Source organism: Macaca nemestrina, chromosome 10 (assembly GCF_043159975.1).
Source record: "Macaca nemestrina isolate mMacNem1 chromosome 10, mMacNem.hap1, whole genome shotgun sequence".
NCBI lineage: Eukaryota > Metazoa > Chordata > Mammalia > Primates > Cercopithecidae > Macaca > Macaca nemestrina.
Window position 1 is genome coordinate 70,136,461 of NC_092134.1, and position 24,388 is coordinate 70,160,848.

The window sequence follows — 24,388 nt, forward strand, 5'->3', positions numbered from 1 at the left end:
CCCAGATAATAGCCAACATCAACCCAACTCTGTGAGTCATTTTAGGCCACTAGCCCAGAAGAGTCTTCAGATGACTGCAGCCTCAGCTATCTGACTGCAACTGCATGGAAGACCCCGAGAAAAAACGATTTTACTCAACCCAGTTCATCTATAGAACTAAGAGAAATTACGGCCCTGAGCTTTTAGAGAAGTTTGTTGAGCAGCAATAAATACCTGGAACAATAGGATACCAGAAAATAACTCCAAGTGGAAGAAATGTGTCATCAGTAAGTTAACAGTAAATAAGACTTAATTAAAATAGAATAGGATAGAGAGGGTTAGAAAAGATTAGGAGCACATAAAAATAAATAAAAATATTTAAGTAATATCAGAAGTATATTCTCTCTTTAGAGAACCAATGTAGTATCATTATACATTTCAAAAGTAGAGTTTGAAAGTATAAAAAAGATATAAAATTAGTCTGTAAAATGCTTTCACTGATAGTAATTGTCTTAAATTACCATAAAATCAGAAATGTAAAGATTAAATGTTAATGAAGTGGAAAAATATTTTTAAATAAAATTATAAGTAGATAAATGAATATTTTCTAGTCCTACAGAACTCTACTTACTTTGGAATCTTAGGAATGAATCCTTATTGTGACCATAAATATTGCACCCAAAAAATGAGGACTGTAAGGTCCCTTTGGCAGTGATTTCTAGGGTTTCTTGGCAGTGATTTCTAATGTTTTCTAGATGGACAGGTAAACAAGAACATTTCCAAATTTCAGTTCTTCACTCTGCCAGAGAAGTGTGGCACTATATCAGAAACTCAAGCTGTGACCCCTCCCTTTCATATTTAGTATTCTTTCAACAAAAATGATTCTGAAATTGGATTTGGATGACAATTTCTTTTGAATCAAAACACACAATAAAGAATAATGCACAGATTATTCTTGCCCCAGTTTTTATCGCAACACTTGGATTGTGCAGTGGTTTTTTACCATCAAAATATGTTTTTATTAGCATTAAAGCTAACTTGCAAGCCACATGGAGTATAATTGAATGTTATTTTAAGGTGTTATTTCGTGATCCAACTCCTCTCTTCTACTTCTTGAATAATTGCCTTTGCTCATTTTTGACTGTTGAATTTAGGTGATTAAAGTTCAGTCAAAAGGAAACTAAGGTCAGGAGTTGGTCCCCTGGTTATAATTGTTACCTTTGCTTCCTTTGATAACTGTGCTTGTTGAGCCATCTTGTAGGCATATCCATCATTTACCAAAAGAGGAAAACTAGGAAAGACATGAATCAGGGAAAAGCTATTTCGACTTATACAAAACACTGGTCTAGTTATAACAATAATTTAGCATAAAAGCTGCCACTCTCCTTCCTCCATGTATGTTAGGAATCGCTAATCAATTATGGCTTTCCTTTTCTGAGCCTAGGCAAAGCCTCAGAATTCTTCTCAATTACTAACAGAGGAAAATTTTTTGTTATTCTTGTACTTACCATCTCGATAGTGCATCAGGCATATCTCTATGTACAGCTGGCTTCATCTTTATCACTGACTTGCTTTTTTTTTTTTTTTTTCTTTTTTGAGATGGAGTCTTGCTCTGTTGCCCAGGCTGGAGTGCAGTGGCCGGATCTCAGCTCACTGCAAGCTCCACCTCCTGGGTTCATGCCATTGTCCTGCCTCAGCCTCCTGAGTAGCTGGGACTACAGGCGCCCTCCACCACGCCCGGCTAATTTTTTTTTGTATTTTTAGTAGAGACGGGGTTTCACCGTGTTAACCAGGATGGTCTGGATGTCCTGACCTCGTGATCCGCCCGCCTTGGCCTCCCAAAGTGCTGGGATTACAGGCGTGAGCCACCGCACCCAGCCTATCGCTGGCTTTCTAAATTTGGTGGTCGGAAGTAGAAGAGAACCACCCAACTGACTATACACTGTGCAGCTAGATATTTTATAGAAAGCAATTTTTCCGTTCTGCACAGTAACTTTCTGTTTAAAAACTGCAAACACTCATGGTATCATAAAGTGTGTGATCTGAATCCTATGGTGATTGTTAAAATAAAAAGTCACTTCTCATAGCAAGCCTCAGAAGTGTGCCTAATTCTTGGGATTTTTTTCAGTTCTCACACAAAAGATTTCTAGAGAATATCTTAGCCCATTAAAAACAAATGTTGTTTAGATATATCTATTAACTGGCATTGTACCATCTAGAACTTCCATGGCAGTAGTCAGGGATAACTTTTCAAGTACTGAGTCATACAGAGGATTTCAGTAAACTCATACTAGGGTCAGCCCAAAACCTCAGGTGGGTAAACAGGTATCTTCAAAATCAATTTGATTAAATAAATCAATATAAGGCAGAAAGTAGCAAATGTTTTTTCGGTTATTTTCAAGTTATTGAAAATAGTCAATGACTTCTTTGCTAGTCATTGTAGAGAATATGAGGTACTAAAGTGGGTCTTTCCCCACAGAATTTTGTCATAAATTGAAAATATGTCTTGAAAAGTTAATTATCTAAGGCAGCACGGGGATAAATAAAGGATTGGTACAAGCCAGGAAACCCCAGTTACTTTTCACATAGAAGATTTTTACTTTCCCAAAATCTCAAGAGAAGCCAAGAGTGATAAAGCCTGGTCCTGGCGACCTACAAGGCTGACTTGTTTTCAAATACAGAATCTGTCATTGACTCTCTAGGTGAACTTGGGCAAGTGTGAGATCACTGAAAGTCTCTAAGCACTGGTTTTCTCATCTGTACAATGAGATAATATACTGACAGACACCTCATATGACTATTAAAAAGATTAAGTAAGATAATGTATAGAAAAAGCCTGGCATGGTGCCTAGCACACAGTAGGTGCTCAAATGCCCATTGTCACCCTATCATTATGCTGCTGGATACCTAAGCAAACTACAGAAGTTGAAACGGGAAGGCCATAGAGGATGATATATGGTTGACCTTTGAACCACACAAGGGTTAGGGACACTGACCCCATACACTCAAAAATCTGTGTATAAATTTTGGCTCCCCCCAAACTTAACTACTAATAGCCTACTGTTGACAGGAAGCCTTACCAATAAAACAGTCAATTAACACGTATTTTGCGAATTATATATGATATACTGTATTCTTACAATAAAGTAAGCTACAGAAAAGAATGTTATTTAAAAATAAGAGAAAGTGCTTTCTATTAAGTGTAAGTGGATCATCATAAAGGTCTTCATCCTCATCTTCAGGTTGAGTAGACTGAGGAGGAAGAGGCAGAAGAGGGGTTGATCTTACTGTCTGAGGGATAGAAGGGGTGAAGGAGGCAAAAGGGGAGGCAGACAAATTCAGCGTAACTTTCATTTTTCAAAATTCATGTATAATCCAGCCTGGGCAACATAGGGAGACCCCTATCTCTACTCTAAAAAAAATAATACAAAAACTTACCTGGACATGGTGGTGTGTGCCTATAGTGCCAGCTACTTGGGAGGTTGAGGAGTGAGGATTGCTTAAGCCCAGGAAGTCAAGGCTGCAGTGAGCCATAATTGCACCACTGCACTCCAGCCTGGGTGACAGGGAGATCCTGTTTCAAAAAAAAATTGTGCAAGTGGAACTGCACAATTCAAACCTATATTGTTCAGTGGTCAACTGTAGTTACAACTGTGACTGATTGGGAAGTTCGCCAGGTAATGGACCTCTCTGTTTGATAACTCTGTATAAACAGCCAATTTACAAATTCAGACAAATATGAGCTGCAGTAATCAATGGCATTGTGCCAAAAGTAGTACTTGAATTGTGCCTTGGCTACCGTGTAGATACCGGACAGGTGGAGAAGAAGATATAAACAAGAATACTGAGGGGCACGATGTGTCTGATAAAGAAGCCAATTAAAGTGGACAGGACTAGGGCACTGTGGAAAACCACATTATAGCAGGCTCTGGATGGGCAGCTCCACAAAGTGGAGACGGACCCAGCCACTCCACATCATGAATCTTCTAGTTCACTCAAATTGGATGCTACATTTCCTCTCTTCCACTGCCATTTAGTGTACATGGCTTTATTGGTTTTGTTTAAAAAAAAAAAGCATATAGTTAACACTTCTCATTGTTGTCTTCATATGGGAGTGTCATTCTTGGAACTAAAGGTGATTTAAAGAATGTAAGAAAAAATTCCCATATCTTTTAACTTGGATAAAACTTGAAGGACCTTTCTGTTGCATACACCATGAGAAAAAATTACCAAAACTCCACAACTTCGTTTTATTTGTGCATTGCATCAATATTCTTCAAATTGAACCTACTTAGCACATTTTCTCCATGAAAACCCATTCAGAGGGCTTCACCAGTCTGATACCAGCTTTAGCCTCATAACACTCAGCACTAGTATAAAGATAACTTTAAAGTGAATCAGGGCAAATAAGTTAATACACGGCAAAACATGCCAAACACACTTTTTTTCCTTAGTGAAATAAGAATATGAGAACTATATTGTTTTTACTCTGTGCTAAGTACAGTGCTAGTGCTTTATAGGCTTTGTTTTATCTAGTTCTAGCAATCCTATGTAAGAGCTATTAACCCCATTTTATAGAGGCTAAAAATGAGGCTGAGAATGCAGAAGCAACCTGCCCAAGGTCACAAGGTATCAAGTCAACGATGGATCCCCCACCAGGTTATTTAAGGGTGTATATCCACTGCTTGAACCCTGAAGGCTGGGTGGTGAGCCAAGACCATGGTGTCCAGCAGCAGAGCAAGTGTCCCTGAGAACCTCAACATCCTGGAGCATAGCTTGGAACATTCCTAGGAAAACAGTCTCATTGCACACATGCAGTAATCAAAGAGCCAGAAAAATTAGCTTCAGAGCAACTTAGAGATGTGAGGTGGGGAAGAAGTCTGGAGCTGTCTCGCTGCCGCCCAGGAATGCCCTGCAAGTGAATGAGCTTATCCACTCTTCAAGCTGGACTTGTCTGAGTCATTCTTTGGACTATCAGCTCCTCCTTGTTTGGGCGGACATTGAAATCTCAGGTTTTTCTCATACAATTAAAGGAGCCAGTGCTTGACTCTGGGTCTATTTGATGCCAAAGCCACCATGCTATACTGCTTCCCAAAGGGCATACATAGGAACTAGTGGCCAGGCTGTGATGAACACGTTCTGTACAAATCAGAATTCTTAAGAAAAAAGGCCTCAAGTAGAGAGTAATCAATTGTTCATATTAATAGAAACAATAGATGATATTATCCATCTACACAGGCTAATTTAAAACAGTCACTTGTACTCCCTGGTTGAGAAAACAAATGTTGTAAATAATTCTTGCAGAACTCAAGAAGCAACTTTAGAAATATGCCAAAAAGCTATTGTTAATGTAGCCCTTAGTAAATAGACATGGTTTACCAGATACTCATTTGCCCACTTAGATTTTGTAATACATTGCTCACCCACCTTGTCTCTATCCCCAGTAAAGTATCTGCTCTAAAAGACGAAGCACTCTTGCTACAGGGAAACTCTAGATTATTTTTTTTCCTAGAGAAATTATTACTATGCTAATTTCATGTTGATGTTTTCTTCAGGCAATTCCTGAAGTGTATGTCCTTCAAAGAAGAAAAATCTAAAGCTTTCTCTGAAATTTGTTGTTTTTTATGGACAAAATCCTTTGGTTAAGAAGAAAAATATTCCATAAAGGTTATATGCATTGAATGTAACTAGTTTAGTAGCTATGTGAGTGATATTTTTAGTCCTGCCTTCAAAAAAGTACATCCTTAAGTGGCTACCATTGTCTTTCTTTATGTGAGCAAATGCTTCTAATTGTAAGTGTTCAAGCTCTGTCTTTGGTAGCATTATGTAGGGGTTAGGGTAGAGCTTTAGAATTAGAGGGTCTGGGACATGATTCCTGGCTGGCTCACTTACCCATGAGACTTACAGCAAAGTGCTTAAGCCTCACATTCTTATAAGTGTGAACGTTTGTGTGTGTGTGTGTGTGTGTGTGTGTGGAGAGAGAGAAAAGTGGAGTGCATAATATATTTTACATGTAGTAAGCATGCAATAAATGGAAGTTATTAATGTTAACATTAGCTTATGTAGGATTTGCCCTTCAAAGACTATTTACATTTGTGAGTTCCCTGATGAATTTCATAAGATACCTTTGATAATAAAGTTGGTAATATCCAGGGTCTATCTTCCATTCTTTGTAAACAGGGTGACAAGAGGGATTTTTCCTTTTGCCCAAAATTGCAACTAAGGCCCAAGGTGTTACACCATAATCGAGGTTCAGAGAGATTCCGGTAGTCACCAAATCTTGGAGACAGCTAATCACCTTCCCTCAGGGATCACTGAGCAGTGCCCTATCACCAGCTACCCCTCATCACCACCACAGCTATATAAAAAGAGGAGCAGAGGTATGGGTGGTAGCCTTCTGGGAAGTTCTGCACTTCTCTCAATTAGCATAACAAGTGTACTTGAGTTTTCCTGGGATTGAGTAGACACCCAAAGAAAGTTGATGGACTTGATATGACTTCTAAGTATCCCTTATTAGCCTCCCAGGCAGTAGGGAAGCAATCTCCTTTAGTGGAGACTGAAGTAAGGCTGTAGGGGTGGCAGAGATGGAGCCAGATCTCCTACAGGGCCAGCTACATGACTTGCAGCCTGGCACAAAAAGGAAATGCAGGAGTGGGAAATGTCAACGTCCCCTTCCCATGTGCTTTCTTGGCTCCAACCCAAACCTGAGGAACAACCACCAAAGGATTGTAAGCTCTATACAGAGATGCACTGGATGCCTGGATAGGAGTGGGTATTGGGAGCCAAGAGGCCCCTGCTGAATCACCCACCAAAGGCACAAGGCACCTCTTTGACTCACTCTACCCAGACCCTCCCTGTGCCTGAAGCCAGGAAATGGTGGAGCTTTGGTCTTCCCCCTCACCATGACCATGCCATTCCCTCATGGCCTTGGGCAAATGTTTGGAGCAGTAGCCAGGAAGGTGCCAAGAGAGGGAGGGAAAGCAGAGCCCTAGGAAATAGGGAACAGGAAGCAAGGTGACCTTGCCCAGGGAGGCAGGGAGATTACAAATACAGAGCCACACATGAGCTGAGGCTCCAAGCTACCCAAACATGCTCTGTTGTCCTGCTGGACTTCACTTACAAAACATGAACTTAAGAGGTAAAATTAAGAATTTTAAGATGGCAACTGCAGACCATTAAACTTCAAGAGGGATGGGAAGAATTCTGAACTCGAGGCCCTGTGTCCCTAGGTTCCCACAGTTCCCATACCAATGAAGCCAGTCCTTTCTCATGTCAGGGAACTTCACAGCAGGAAGCCTTTTGGGGCCCTTCACAGTACTTAGAGATGCCTGCCATGAGAGCGTCAGCATTTGGACAGGTGCTTCAGAAATGTGATCAATAGCAAATCAGTAGTAAGCAGGAAAACTGTTTACCAATCGAGGAGAAGACTGAAACCCTGTCCAGAGGAGTAAGAGATGTTTCCTCTTTTTGCCCTCTTCTCCCTGCCCCAAGAACTGGAAGAGCTAGCCCTCAAAAAGGGAGGAGGGATAAGTGTGTAATGAGACAACGGCCTCACCACCAGTTAAAGCCAGTGACAGGTTTGGTTTTTGTTAGTGGAAGGGGAGGAGAGCTCTGAGTGAAGCTGAGATTGAAATTTTAAACTGCAGAGGATTAAAATTTATAAAAAATCACTGCAAGTTACAAAATCTGGCTAACTTGTAACGAAAGGAACTGCTTCCCAATGGAAAATGGGTTAAACATCGCCCAGTTAGAAAGCAGTTATTGGGGAACAAAAGGCATTTCGTGGTTGTGCCCTAAGGAGTGAGATGTTTCAATAAATTGGCAACATGTACTTGTCACAGTGGCCCAGCTGGACTCACACAGTATGTACACTCCTGCACAGGTGAGGCATGTGCAACCTCAGGGCCTTCTAGACCCAGTGAGTGAAGAAGAGGAGAGAAGGTGATCTTTGTTGCTGCCAACACTTGTGTGGCCCACAGCAGAAGGGGCAAAGAGCACGTAGCGGCAAAAGGACTAGGACATTAAAAGCACCTAGGTAATTCAGAACAAGGGCAACTATCATCAACCTAAGTCGCATACTCCTGATGGTGTCTGAGCTCAAAATGGGAAGCTTAGAGTAAATCTGTAAGTCAACTACTGAGCATCTACCAATGGGGAGGCCAAGAAAAATAAAACATACTCCATTCCCTCCAAGTTAAAGACCCAATAAATGCATAAGGTATCACCCAGCTCCTATTACCAGCTAAAAGTACAACTAAAAATTGGGAAAGAAAGAAAGTAGCAAACAGTGTAGTAATCAGTGGAGGATCCAGAGAAAAGACGACTTCAACACATAGGCTTTGTTTGGGCAGAAGAAAAAAATGGTGGTCCAGGCAATCAGGACAGCATGGGCAAGAACTCATGAGTATCGAGTGAAATACAGCCTCAAAGACACAGAAGGTAAAAGCAGGAAAGCAGGCAGGTACAGTATAAGTCTGGATAGATGGGGGAGTGATTACAAAGCCTGTAAAGGAGAGAAACACCCTATGCACTGTCCTAATGCTTTACATAAACTATCTCATTTAATTCTTACGAAAATTCTGAGAAGTAGTTTTGGAGTCGCCAAGACCACTCTCAGATTTAATCACACATTTCCCACTTTCATAGCTTAAACTATTTGGTGTAGCCCAAGGGCTTAGATAAAAACACTTAAGAGGCAGGATATTATAGAAGCTTAGAGGTTATCTGCCAGGAGTAGGGTAAGGACTAAACCTTTCTTTGGAGTGTGCAGGGTTTAGACTGTGCAGACCTGCTGGATTAACCCTTTACCACACAAGTAGACATTATGTGATAGTTGAGTAAACAGACTGCAAGGTCAGGTTATTTTTCAACATCTTAGATGGTATACCCAAGGTTTGAATCTGTGTGTGTTTGAATCCAAAATCTGTACTTTCCACAATAACACACAATCACCTCTAGAGAGGGTCCTGAAAACCAAACTGGTGATTAAACATGATTCTGAAAAAATTAGGTCAAATATCTAAAGCAAGGAAATGGCATATGGAAATTAGTGTTCTGGAATCTCAGAATTACCTTTCAATATCAAGAGGGAAAAATGACTTGTAGAAGGGAAGAGAAGAGGCAGATACCAGCCCAGAGATATTTGCAGTAATCCAAGTACAATATAATAAGCTAATAGTATAAGAATATAGAGCAAGATATCTGAGATATTTACAAAAAAAATTACAGGACTTTGTCAAAGACTGGATATTGGGAAGAAAAAGAAGGGAGAGTAGATTATACCAGAATGTCTCATAATATTTACTATTTTTTCTTTTTTTGAGACAGCATCTCACCTTGTCACCCAGGTTGGAGCGCAGTGGTGTGATCTTGGCTCACTGCAACCTCCGCCTCCCAGGTTCAAACAACTCTCCTGCCTCAGCCTCCCGAGTAACTGGGACAACAGGTTCATACCACCATGCCCGGCTAATTTTTGTACTTTTAATAGAGGTTTCACCTCTATTAAACCAGCATGGGGTTTCACCATGCTGGCCAGGTTGGTCTCGAACTCCTGACCTCCTGATCCTCCCTCCTCGGCCTCCCAAAGTGCTGGGATTACAGGCGTGAGCCACTGTGCCCAGTGATATTTACTACTCTTAATTGTTTTACATCTGAGAGCTTTAATCTTCATGATGATGTTGTGAGATTGGAATTATTGTTCTGTCTTCAAAGGTAAGGAAACTGAGACTTGAAGAAGTTAAGCAACTTGCAAGGGTCTTAAAGCTAGTAATCCAACCCAGTTCTGCCCCATCAGAAACGCCATACACATCTCTAATTATTGTATGCCCTTCCTTGGCAAGTTGGAAAAATGTTAATGCCTTTGTCAAAGAAGAGGGAGAAACTAAGAAAAAAAAATAAATTGGTTTCACTTGGAACATGCTAAATTTGAGATTAACAAAGTAGCAGCTACTTGGAGATGCTTGGCATGAACTAATTGACCTGACATTTTTATTAAATCTAAGGGTTTATAGGTTGGTGCAAAGGCAATTGCGGTTTGGTCATTCCTTTTTTGGCAAAAACCACGATTACTTTTGCACCAACCTAATATGAATAAAAGAGATATGTTATATTTCACATTTTAAAATGTGAAACATTTGAGAGATTTTGTTAAATTTTATATCTCAATAGACTCTTACTGCTAAATCTAGATTTCTGATAATATTCATCCAAGTAGTTATATCACATAGCAGTCTCATTATCCATAAAACTAGAAGAGGAACAAATATATTTTGACATGGCACCTGAAAAAAAATGAGAATTACATAGTCATAAAAAACTTATTATTTATTAGAAACTTTTATATCTGCATTTTTCAACATGCTCAGCGCTTTAAGTATGAAATAGTCTGGAAATTTAAATCTATTTATTCTGATTAGCTTTTCTGACAGATGCAACTTTTGTTTTTGCATTGAAGTGTGTTTGTTTTGGGATGTTGTTGTGGTTACTGTTAGTTGCAATTTTTAATAGATGTAAGGTCATGCTCTTCCTCTGGAATATCCTGATTACTAATTGCCTCTTTGATTTAGTGAGAATAAAATAAATATTGTTTAAATCCTTTAAACACATACGCTAATACTTAAATACATATTAATACAGATAATTCATATAAAAATTGATATAAAGAAAAAGTACTGTCTCTTTTTAATTTAAAGAAACAGTCTATTTAATTTCATGCATATAATTTAACTGTCTTCAGGATTCCAAGTAATTTCAGTGGTTTCCAAAAACATTTTCTCTGGTTCATGGCAATGAGAAAATAAGAAAGACAATGCAAAATTTTTATTCTGAGATTTTTAAATTCTTAATGCTTTTTTGGTTTGTTTTAAAATGCCTTTAATTTTATAAATCACTTTTTTAGATTCATTCAACAAGTACTTATTATTTGTTGCTTGATTATGTGCTGATATTTTCTAAGCTCCAGTGATACAAGGATAACGAAAAACAAGTTTGTCAACTCAAATGATAGCGACAGAAAAATCATAGTTGTCACTATCATTGACACTCTCACTCTCCCCCTCTTCTCTCTTCCAAACCCATTTTAGGATAAGGACAGTCTTACCAATCTGTGTTTCTTTAGCACCTGGTGAAAAACTGGTCCCAAAATGCTTATTACTGCAGACTGTACTACCTAATCCTCCTAGCCAGAGAACAAACTGGCAAAAGTTTAAAAGTTATGCAGAAGCAAGGTCTCTCTAGTGAGATTTTCTCTCAAGAGGTGAAGACACAAAGGTTAGATGGAGAACTTCAGCAGGTGCTACTGAGCTGGGTAGGTACACCCGTAGGTATGGTGCCAGGCAGGAGTAGAAAAAGGGGCAGAAAGTGTGGGGATTCCTCATGCACAGTTCAGAAGATGGTGGTAGATATGGTCATTGCTACCCTTCTCCCAAAATAGGCAGTCTCAAGACTCAGTTCTTGGCAAATGCAGCCACATTTCCATCCACGTTTCCAGATTCTTTCCTCATACATCTCTGCTGATTTCAGAACAGAGAGGCTCCAAGAAGATGCTGGCCTACAGATAGGCAAAATGGCACTTATAGCCCAGACAAAAATGGTATCATAGATAGAACACTGGGCTGACTCAGAATACCTGAGTCACTCCAGGTGAGCATGAGTTTAATGATGAGTTCTTGGATACAACACCATAAGTACAATCCATGAAAGACAAAATTGATAAGTTGTACTTTATTAAAACTGAAAATATCTGCTGTGTGAGACACTTAAGATGGAAACACAAGCCACAGACTGAGAGAAAATATTTGCAAATTACCTATCTGACAAAAGTTTGGATATATATATCCAAACTATATAAAGAACCCTTAAAACTCAACAGTTAAAGGGAGGGGGGAGCAAAACACTTGAACAGACACCTTACCAAAAAAGACATACAAATGGCAAATATGCATATAAAAAGATGGCCAACATCATTTGTCAAGATAGCCACTTGTCATTTGTCTTGAAATTTAGAGAATTTCAAATTAACGATGATATATGGCTACATGTATTTAAATGACTACAATAGCTACTTGGGAGGCTGAGATGGCAGGATCACTTGAGTCCAGAAATTGGATGTTGCAGTGAGCTATGATAACGCCACTGCACTCCAGCCTGGGTGACAGAGCAAGATCCTGTCTCTAAACGTAAATAATAATAAAACAAAACTGATAATAAATGCCAGCAAAAATGCATAGCAACAGGGACTCATTCATTGCTACTACAACAACTTTGTGCTTTTATTTATTTTTATAAGTCCAGAGAGTGTATGTACAGGTTTGTTACTTGGATATGTTGTGTAATGATGAGGTTTGGGCATCTAGTATGCCCATCATCTGAATAGTAAACATTGTATCCAGTAGGTAATTTTTTAACCCTCATTTCTCTCTCAATTTCCCCCTTTTAAAGTCTCCAGAGTCTAGTTTCTCCATCTTTATGTCCATGTGTAGCCTTTCTTTAGCTCTTACTTGTAAGTGAGAACATGCAGCATTTGATTTTGTTTTTGAGTTATTTCACTTAAGATAATGGCCTCAAGCTCCAACATGTTGCTGCAAAAGATGTGATTTCATTTTCTATGGCTGCATAGTTTTCCATGGTGTGTATATACCACATTTGCTTTATACAATCCACCATTGATGAGCACTTAGGTTGATTCTAAGACTTTACTATTGTGAATAGTGCTGTGATAAATGTACAAGTGCAGGTGTCTTTTTGATAGAAAAATTTGCTTTTCTTTGAATAGATAACCACCAATGGAACTGCAGGGTAGAATGCTAGTTCTGTTTTTAGTTTTTTGAGAGATCTCCATACTGTTTTTCATAGGGGTGGTACTAATTTGCATTCTCACCAAGAGTATCACTGTTCCTTTTTCTCCACATCTTCACCAACATCTGTTATTTTTTGACTTTTTAATAATAGCGCTTCTGAGTGGTGTGAGGTGATATAGTAGTTTTGATTTGCATTTCTCTGACAATTAGTGATGTTTTCATATAGCATTTCATAGAGCATTTTTTCATGTTTATTGGTCACTTGTATGTCTTCTTTTGAGAAATATCTATTCATGTCCTTTGCTCACGTTTTAATGTTTTTTTTTTTTCTTTTTGACTTGAGTTTCTTATAGATTCTCGATATTAGTCCTCTGTCAGATTCATAGTTTGCAAATATTTCTCTTATTCTGCAGGTTATTTACACAGTTGGTTGTTTCTTTTGCTGTGCAGAAGCTCTTTAGTTTAGGTCCCATTTGTCTAGTTTTGGTTTGTTGCATTTGCTTTTGAGGTCTTAATCATAAATCATTTCCCTAGGCCAATGTTCAGAAGAGTTTATCCTAGGTTTTTTTCTAGAATTTTTATAGCTTGAGGTCTTATATTTAAGTCTTTAATCCATCTCAAGTTAATTTTTGTATATGGCAAAACATAGGGGTGGTGGTGTTATGATATGTATTGGTTTTAGCCGTGGCTCCTGACTCATAGCTCCCATAGCCAGTATTACAGTCTTTTGTTATAACGCTGGGTGTGTTAGACTAAAACACCTTGGGGCAGGCCTCTGACCTTCTCCTGCCCTCCTTTCACTTGCCCCAAGGCAGGACTTTACTCTTCCCCCACCTCTCTGATTGTGGGTCTTAAGACCCTCCCCAGAGAGGATCCCGGCCTATACTCTGAGGAGAAGACATGCAGATGTCATAAAGCTTCCATAAAAACCTAAGAGTATCGGATTCAGAGAGCTTCCAGGTAGCTGAACACATAGAGGGTTCTGGAGGGTGGAGCCCAGGGACAGCATGGAAGCTCCATTCTCCTTCCATAGCTAGACCTACACATCCACATCTCTTCATATGTATCTCTTGCAATAGCCTTTATAACAAATCAACAAATGTTAAGTGTTTCCTTGAGTTCTGTGAGCCACTCCAGCAAATTAACCGATCCCAAGGAGGGGGTCATAGAAGCCCCAGCTTGATGCCAGTCAGTCAGAAGTTCCAGAGGCCCAGACCTGTGACTTGTGTCTGGAGGTTGGGGAGACATTCTTGGGGACTGACCCCTCAACCTTTGGGATCTGACATTATCTCCAGGTAGATAGTGTTGGAATCAAATTAGAGGACAACCAGCTGGTGTCCACTGCTTGGGTGTGTGTGAAAACCCCCAAACATTTGGTCACAGAAATCTTCTGTGTTGATTGCTGTGGCATGAGAGCAGAGAAAAAAACATGGTTTGAGAGAGTTTTACCCTACGCAGGGGTCCAGTTTCATTATTTTGCATGTGGCTACCCAATTTTTCCAGAACCATTTATTGAATAGGTTGTCCTTTCTCCATTATTTATTTTTTTTCAACTTTGTTGAAGATCAGTTGGTTGCAGGCACATGACTTTGTTTCTGGGTTCTCTATTCTATTTCATTGAACTGTGTGTCTCTTTTTGTACCAGTGCCATGCTGTTTTGGTTACTATAGATTTGTAGTATAGTTTAAAGGCAGGTAATGTGATGCCTCTGGCTTTGTTCTGTTTGCTTAGAATTGTTTTTGGCTATTCAGATTTTTTATTGGTTGCTTAGGGTTTTTCTAATTCTATGAAAAATGGCATTGGTAATTTGATAGGAATTGCATTGAATATGTAGATTGCTTTGTGCAGTATGGCCATTTTAATGATATTGATTCTTCCAATCTATATGCACGGGATATTTTTCCATTTCTTGGTTTCATCTCTGACTTTTTTCATTAGTGTTTTGTAATTTTCCTTGTAGAGGTCTTTCACCTCCTTGGTTAAATGTATTCCTAGGTTAAATGTATTCCTTTATTTTTATTTGTGGCTATTGTAAATGAGATTGAGTTCTTGATTTGGTTTTCATCTTGAATGTTGTTGATGCATAGAAATGCAACCAATTTTTGTACATTAATTTTGTATTCTAAAACTTAAGTCATTTATCAAGTCTAGGAGCTTTTTGGAGTAATCTTTAGGATTTTCCAAGTACAAGATCATGTCATCAGCAGAGATAATTTGGCTTAATTTGGATGCTTTTTGTTTCTTTTTCTTTCCTGATTGCTCTGGCTAGGACTTCCAGTAGCATCTTGAATAGAAGGGATGAGAGTGGATAACCTGGTCTTCTTCCAGTTCTTAGGAGGAATACTTTCAATTTTTCCCAATTCAGTATGATGTTGGCTATGGATTTGTCATACATGACTCTTATTATTTTGAATTATATTCCTTCGATGTTTGATCATTCTGTTATCATGAAGGGATGTTCAACTTTATCAAGTGCTTTTTCTGCATCTATTGAGACAATTACGTTTTTGTTAATTGCTTATGTGGTGATTTGCATTTATTGAATATGTTGAATCATTCTTGCATCCCCAGAATAAAACTGACTTGATCATGATGGATGATGATGATGATGATGATGATGATGATTTGAGACAGAGTTTCACTCTTGTTGCCCAGGCTGGAGTGCAATGGCATAATCTCAGCTAACTGCAACCTCCGCCTCCTGGGTTCAAGCGATTCTCCTGCCTCAGCCTCCCGAGTAGCTCGGATTATAGGCATAGCCCTGCTAATTTTGTATTTTTAGTAGAGTAGGGGTTTCTCCATGTTGGTCAGGTTGGTCTCGAACTCCCAACCTCAGGTGATCCACCCACCTTGGCCTCCCAAAGGGATTGTCTTTTTGATGTGCTGTTGAATTCAGTTTGCTAATATTTTCTTGGAGATTTTTGCATCCATGTTTATCTGAGATATCACTCTCTAATTTCCCTTTTTTTGTTATGTCCTTGCCAGATTCTGGTATGAGGATGATACTGATTTTGCGGAATGAGTTAGGGAGGAATCCCTCCTCCTCAAGTTTTTGGAACAATTTTAGTCAGATTGATAACAGTTCTCCTTGGTACGTCTGACACAATTTGGCTGTGAATCTGTCTGGTCTTGGGCTGTTTTTTTCTTGTAGATTTTTTATTACTGATTTGATTTCATTTCTTGTTATTTGTGTGTTCAGAATTTCTTCTTGGTTCAATCTTGCACAGTTGTGTTTTCAGTAATTTATTGCATCTCTATTTTCATTCATTAAAAAAAAAAACTTTTTCATTTCTGTCTTAACTTCGTTATTTACCCAAAAGTCATTCAGGAGCAATTTGCTTACTTCCCTTGTGCATGTGTGGTTTTGAGAGTTCCTAATTTTATTCCACTGTGGTCCAAGCAAATACTTGATATGATTTTGATTTTTTTTAATTTATTGAGACTTACCATGAACAAGCATATGGTTGATTTTGGAGAATTTTCCATGTGCAAATAAGAAAAGTATATATTCTGCAGTTTTGTGGTGGAATGTTCAATAGGACATCTAAATAGGTAAAGCATGGGATTTTTCATGGTGAGTCTATGACATTATTCATTTATCAAAACCTATAGAACTTTACAGCAGAAAGACTGAGCTTTAATGCATGCAAATTAAAAATAATCATTTAGCAAGCTGGAGGACCCAGGAAGGAATACAGACTGTAACAAGAGAATCTAACTATATCAGAAATGTGTGAAACAACCTCCATGAAGAAGGTAACCAGAAAGGGTGCTGACTGAGTTGGAGGCCGTTGTTTTTACAACTGCACATGTGCACTGTACACTAGTTGATAAAAGCATTTCCCATAAGGTATGGGCTAACAATTTGGACACCCCTATACGTTTATACTAAAATTGAACAGTTAGGTAAATGGAGGGTAGGTAACAGATTTCTCACTGTTGGAGTGGGAATTTACAGATAAGCACTGTCAGAAGGCTACAGTTATCTATGAGGTAACTGAACAGTTAGAGACATCTGTATGAGCTCATGTTTAACTTAATATAAATGTTTACATATGGAAATGTGTGTAGATACCTATATGTACATGGATTAGTATACAAACATGTATCTCCTTGCTCTTTCAGTTGAGAGGGTCTGAAAGCAATAATACCAAGGTAACAATAAGCAAAATGAACATGTAGGTCTTGTTTTCTAGTACTGTTCTCCAGTGAAAGAAATCAGGGTGCCCTGAAGAAATGTCTCATTCTAGAACTTGGGTGGGAAATATATAAAATGAGCTTGGAGCCTCTTATAGGGCTAGAAACTTAGGAAGTACTTAACAGAAAGAAAGAAAGAAAAAAAAACAACCCTGCATAGGCAGGAACATACAGGTTTAGGAATCAAAGGGACATAGGAGCCAGCTGAGAGAGTTCACTATGGCCAATGCTGAAACAACTTTAGCAATATATTAAGCCCAAGTAGAAATTAAATTTCCATAAGTCAATACAAAAATAAACAAACTAATAAATAAATAGATGGGGAAGAAGAAACAAATCTTCCCTAAGGATAGAGAACATAAATCCCTACCTCTTTAGTGTGGGCTGTGCGGAGTGACTCGCTTCCAAAGAGCGCATGTGGAAATGTAACTTTACAGTGGAGAAAGCTAGCAAACACTGCCTGAGCTGGGGGATTAAGGTGAACAACAACACTGATAAGACATCTTGAGAGTATGTACCCTTGAATATGATGTGATGAGAATGGTACTTTACCTCTGCGTTTTTTCTTTCAAAACCCATAACCCCATTCTAACCATGAGAGAAACATCAGACAAATTCCAATAGAGGGGCATCCTACAAAAGGCTTGACCGAAACACTTCAAAAACATTAAGGTCATCCAAAATAAGACAGGACTGAGAAACTGTCACTGCCAGGAGTCTAAGGAGACATGACAACTAAATGTAATGAGGTATCTGGGAAGGGATCCTAGAATAGAAAATGGACATTATTCTGGGAAGGGTAGGGGAAAGAGTGGTATGAAGAAAAGTTGATGAATCAGTACAAATATATGGTTTGATAGAAGAAGTAAGACCTAGTATCAGTTCAGTAAAGTGCCTATGGCTTACAGTAATCTAGCTACTATTTCAAAAGAGTTAGAATAATTCAAATGGTTCTAAACAAAAGAAAAATATTTAAGATGATAGTTATTTAAAGTACATTGATTTAATATTTACACATTTTATGAACATCCTAAAATTATCACATATACCCTGAGGACTATGTACATCTGTTACATGTCAATGTAAAAATAAATAACTAACATGGTTAGGTTGTTAGGTAAAAACTAAGGAAATCTGAATAAACTATGGACTTTAATTAATTATAATGTGCCAGCACTGATTAATTATAACAAATGTACCATACTAAGATGTTAATAATAGAGAAAACTGAATGAGGGGGAAATCTGGGGACTCTATTCTATCATCACAATTTTTTTCTGTAAATCTACAGCTGTTCTGAGATATAAAGATGACTTTTAAAAATGCTTTCAGTTATCTATTATTCATTTACTGATTGGTTTCCACTGGCCAAAGTATAATGAACATGCTAAGGAAAATGTGACAGCTTATGTGTAGCCGTAATAATATTTTTAAAAATTGAATAAAAAAGAATTATCTTCCTTCTTTTACACTGTTGGTAGGAGTACAAATTAGTTCAACCATTGTGGAAGACAGTGTGGCGATTCCTCAAGGATCTAGAACCAGAAATACCATTTGACCCAGCAATCCCATTATAGGGTATTTACCCAAAGGATTATGAATCATTCTACTATAAAGACACATGCACACATATGTTTACTGCAGCACTGTTCACAATAGCAAAGACTTGGAACCAACCCAAATGCCTATCAATGACAGACTGGATGAAGAAAATGGGGCACCTATATACCATGGAATACTATGCAGCCATAAAAAAGGATGAGTTCATGTCCTTTGCAGGGACATGGATGAAGCTGGAAATCATCATTCTCAGCAAAGTAACACAGGAACAAAAAACCAAACACAGCATGTTCTCATTCGTAAGTGGGAGCTGAACAATGAGAACACATGGACACAGCGAGGGGAACATCACATATGGGGCCTGTCAGGGGGTGAGGGTCTAGGGGAGGGATAGCAATAGGAGAAATACCTAATGTAGATGAAGAGCTGATGGGTGCAGCAAACCACCATGGCACGTGTATACCAATGTAACAAAGCTGCATGTTCTGCACAGGTATCCCAGAACTTAAAGTCTAATAAAAAAAATATATGTTCTTTAAATAGCATATGTTCTACATTTTGGGCTGCTTGTAACTGCATGTGCACAAGGTAATAGTACTCAATAAAGATAGATTAATGTATGTCTAAAAAATGTCATCCAGGCAGAAATATATAGAAAATCCACTCAGAGAATCTAAACATACAATGTTTTATCGTATGGCAAAGGAAGGTGTTTGGCTTTTTCTATGGTCCCAAAGGTCAGTTACAGGAAACATCCACCAACGACTCAGGAAGAGATGTTCTTTCCATCTGAAAAGAGTGTGATCTAATTCATAACAATCTTAGTACAGAAAATAAAATCATATTGAGGGTGTTAAATTCTAAAATATATTCTTTCCTCTTCCTTCTCTGATAGGGCTACGTCTCTCAGCCCCATGGAAGTATGTCACCAGTAGAGACATCCTGGCCACTTTCGCTAGGTGAGTAATTATTTTGTTTAGAAGTACATTATACAGTATTCTGAGGAACTCCAGTTGTTCTGGAACAAAAAATAAGCTTTGACCAAATCTGTTGTAATGAGTGAAGATACTGCGTCAGCTAGGAAATGTTCCCATTAGAGACTCCCTTGCTTTCTCCACTAGGCTAGTTGTTACCTTGCTCTGAGGCATATTGCACGTTGTAATGAAGATGCAAGAAAATCTCTAAAGAAAGCCTTCGACTTATAAACCTGTAAATATGGGACTAGAGAGTTTATCATATCCAGGAAATGTCATGAGAGTAGTTATTACAGGAACTATTGGCCCTCTGGGGAATGATAGGATTTCTTGGATTCCATTTTTGAGTATCAGTCAGAAACAGATCCAAACTAAGAAATATGGATTGGTGACCAGAAAAATATCCACTAACTTTTCTTCTCTAAGAATATTTCTCCCAAAAAGCTGTGGTGATTTTGTCATTGTCTTGTTTTCTGTTTATACTTCAGTCTCTTAAATGTGTAGCACAGCTATTACCTTGTTCTATCTAATCCATTAATGAAAGTGGGTCAGAATTTTTCTTCTATGACATCGTCTGCAAGATAAAATTTAAGCTTTGCCTAGGCACGGTGACTCAGGCTTGCAATTCCAGCACTTTGTGGAGCCAAGGTGGGTGGATCACTTGAGCCCAGGAGTTTGAGACCAGCCTGGGCAACATGGCAAAACCCCATCTCTACAAAAAATACAAAAATTAGCCAAGTGTGGTGGTGTACACCTCTAGTCCCAGCTACTAGGGAGGCTGAGGTAGGAAAATCACTTGAGTTCATGAGGTCAAAGCTGGAGTGAGCTGTGCACGTTTGCACCACTGCACTCCAACCTGAGCAACAGAGTGAGATCCTCTAAAAATAAAAAAAAAAAAAAAAAAAAAAAAAAAAAAAAAAAGCTTTAACATAAGGTGCCTATTTACCTCTTTACCTCATCCCTGGTCCTACTTCCATGAGCACAATAAATTGCAGCCACTAGAAACTCAGTTGTCTCATTTGGGCCTTTGCACAAGCTGCTCCCCATGCCCGGAGTAGTCTGGCAGATCTCCGGATTATTCAAGAGGTTCATTCTTGCTTACTTTTCAAAATTGAGCTCAGAACCACTGCTCTGGATGGCCTCCCCGGACTCCCTGGGCTCCCATCTAAGAGGTCATTTCCCTTTGATGTTCCATAACCTGTGCTCACCCCTCCCATAGAACTGACACTGAATCACATTTTTCCATTGTTGTGTCCAGTGCTACTACTAGACAATGAGTTCTTTGAGGCCAAGGACAGTATCTATTATTCTGAGACCCCCAAAATATTGTATATATAATATGTGGCACTAATAGTCACCAAGGGTTGTAGACTGAATACATGAATCAATACAATTCAGTAAATACTTTAAAGCAACAATTAAAAACTATTGAAAAGTTAGTACAACCCAAATGGACACATCATAGTGAAATGTGATCTACACAACAAATTTATTTTTACAAAAGACTCCTGTGCTTCCAATCTTGCTCCCATCATCCTTTTTCACTGCTACCAAATATTCCTTGTGACAATGCTGTTGTGTTCACAGCCCTTTGTGATCTGGCCTGGATTACTTCTCCAGTTTTTTCCTCCCACTTCCTTCTTCCCACACCACACTATCGCCACAGTAATTCGCTCACAGTTCCCAGCACAGAGTAGGCTCATTCTTGCACAGTGCCCATGTGCAGGAAGCTCTCAGTTTGTTTATACGTGAAAAAGGCTAAGCATCTTGTGCTGTACTAAAGCCTGTAGATTGCAACCAAATGCAAAAATCTTAATTGCATTTAGGTTCAAAGCCTACTATAGCCAGGCACTGAGTTAAGGACCAGGAGAACAAAAACCAATAAAGCATGGTCCCTATTCTCACAGAATTTACTATCTACCGGGATTTTTTTAAGACACATAGATTTTTTTTTATTTTCTAAATCAATGTAGTGAAAAAAAGTTTGCACAGTTCAGGAACGACTACCTAGCAAATCTTGAAGGATGAAGAAACCTACCAGTTTAAGAAAGGACACTTAGGCAAAGAATACAGCTAAAGGTGTGGAGGTGTGACACAGTATGGCATTGACTGAAAAGCTCTAAGTGATGTAAACAAGGGATGATGGTGGCCTGAATCACAGCAATGGTACTAGCGATGGAGGTGGAGGGCTCAATTCAAGAAATAAATACACAGAGGATCAGTGTGGCTTGGTGACTGATGGAATCTGTGGAAGGCAGAGAAAGAGGAAGGTAATGAAATCATGGAGAAGGAGAAGGTTTGTAATAGGATGGGGAAGACAATGAGTTCTAGTTTCAACATGTGGAGTTTAGATACCTGGGAGCCATCAAGTCAATATAACCAGTAGACAGGTTGATATAGAAGTAGATATAAACAACAAGAAGTTTGATATACAACCTGATTAATAGCCAGCTCTATTAATCAGGATGGGAATCTAAGACTATAAGAGCAAATGGGATTTGTTAAGGAGAGCGTGTACTGAGGAAGAAGCTCAGAGAGACAGAGGAGAGGCAAGGGAGTATAACAGCTCAGGAAGACGACCAAAGAAGCAGGAAGAATTTACTCAACAACAGCCAGGAAGGGGGCTGAGAGGAAAGGTTCATAAATGCCAAAGGCACAGAGTGTGAAGAAGAAAGAAAATGCAGCAGAGCAGTCCAAAAAGATAAAGGCAGGAAAATAACCAATGGGTTTGGCAAGATGAATGCCGTGGATGCTGACGTTGGCAGAGGATTTAGTGGAACGATAGGACCGAAGCCAAATCGAAAGTTGATAAGTGAAAGCAGGTGAGGAGGGGAACACAGTGAGAGTACGAGGACCCTGAAAGGGGCCTGAATGAGAAGGGAAGAAAAGCAGGGCAATGCTGGAAGTGGGCAGGGAGGAGAACTGGTAGTTCCATGGCCAGAGGAAAAATCAAGAAAGAGGATCTGTGAACAGGTTGGAACCTGCAGAGAAGAAGCCACTCACCACTAAAAGATGCAAGATAAAGGAATCTCACTAGACCATGACCTCCTTGCTGCCTTGGATTGTATCTTTTTCTTTTCTTCTCCCCTAGTCTTAATGACTTACCAGACACCTAGGTATCCAATAAATGTCTGCTAAATGGATACATGAGTGAGTAAATGATGAAGCAGCACAGTGGAGGAAACTGCAGAAAGTGATCAAGGGACTAGGGTGACAGATCTCACCTTCAGCAAGAAAAAAGACACTTCCGGAAAGGTCAGGTGGGAGGGAAAATGGATTTCCTTGCCAGAGCTCTCTCACATTGATAAATTAATTTTTTGGTCTGGCGAATGTGAGTATTTATGAATCTGCTAATTATGATGCGTTAGTGGTTTATTTACTGTTTCAATGCTTCTTAAAAATGAACATTTTCAGGAAGGTAAAATATATTTTTTCTGGCCTTCTGGTCGATTTTATTATCATATTACTCCTTAAAAAGTATTTAAGCCCCTTAAGAACATAAACATTGACTCTTTTTAACCCTTACAACAGGGGTCCCCAACACCCAGTACTGGTCCATGTCCTGTTGGGAACCGGGCCGCATGGCAGGAGGTGAGAGGTGGTTAGGTGAGAGAGCATGACCGCCTGAGCTCCGCCAACTGTCAGATCAGTGGCAGCATTAGATTCTCGTAGGAGCGTGAACCCTGTTTTGAACTGTGCACGTGAGGGATCTAGGTTGCATGTTCCTTATGAGAATCTAATACCTGATGATCTGAGGTGGAACAGTTTCATCCTGAAACCATTCCCCCACCCGCAGTCTGTGGAAAAACTGTCTTCCATAGACACTGGTCCATGATGCCAAAAAGGTTTCAGGAGAAAGGCCTGGGCTCTATACATTTCGGAATCATTGTCATATAAATAGAACTTAACCCGCCGGGCGCGGTGGCTCAAGCCTGTAATCCCAGCACTTTGGGAGGCCGAGACGGGCGAATCACGAGTTCAGGAGATCGAGACCATCCTGGCTAACACGGTGAAACCCCGTCTCTACTAAAATACAAAAAAAAATTAGCCGGGCGAGGTGGCGGGCGCCTGTAGTCCCAGCTACTCGGGAGGCTGAGGCAGGAGAATGGCGTGAACCCGGGAGGCGGGGCTTGCAGTGAACTGAGATCCGGCCACTGCACTCCAGCCTGGGCAACAGAGCCAGACTCCGTCTCAAAAAAAAAAAAAAAAAACTTAACCCAAGAAGACTAGATGAAAGCATCAAGGGATAAGTATAAATAAACAAGACAAGAGCTTGAAGAGGGAGACCTTGGACACTGCAAGTCTAACATGAGCACTCCAACATTTACAAGAAATGACCTGTGAAGGAGGAAAGTAGGAACAAAACCAGGAAAGCAGAGCCTGGTGGCCTGAAAGTCAAGCGGGGGAAGTATTGCAAGGAGGAGAGAGAGATGTCTTTGAGGAAAGCCCATTGAATTTAGGAAATTAGAGAACAGTGGCGGTCACTGATAACTTTGATTAAAAGTTTTTGGTAGAATAGTTTGGTAGAATAGCAGGGATAAAAACCCTGTTGAAGTAAGGACAGAGGAAAGTGAGAGGAGAATCCTCAGAAACAGAAAGTGTGGACAACTCTTTAGAGGACTATTCCTGTAAAGAGAAACAGAAATTGCACAGTAGCTAGAAGGGAATCACCAAAGGCTTTGTTTGGATTTGGTCTTTAACACAGGAGCTACTGCAGAATGCCTGATATTAAGAAGAATGGTACAGTAAGAGAGGGTGAAATCGACGATGCATTAGAAAGAACTTGCTTGAGGTTTGTAATTACTAGTAACTAGACGGTTCAGTTAGAAGTTGAGAAATGACGGAATGGATCTAGGAGACATGTGGAAGGGCTGGGCTTAG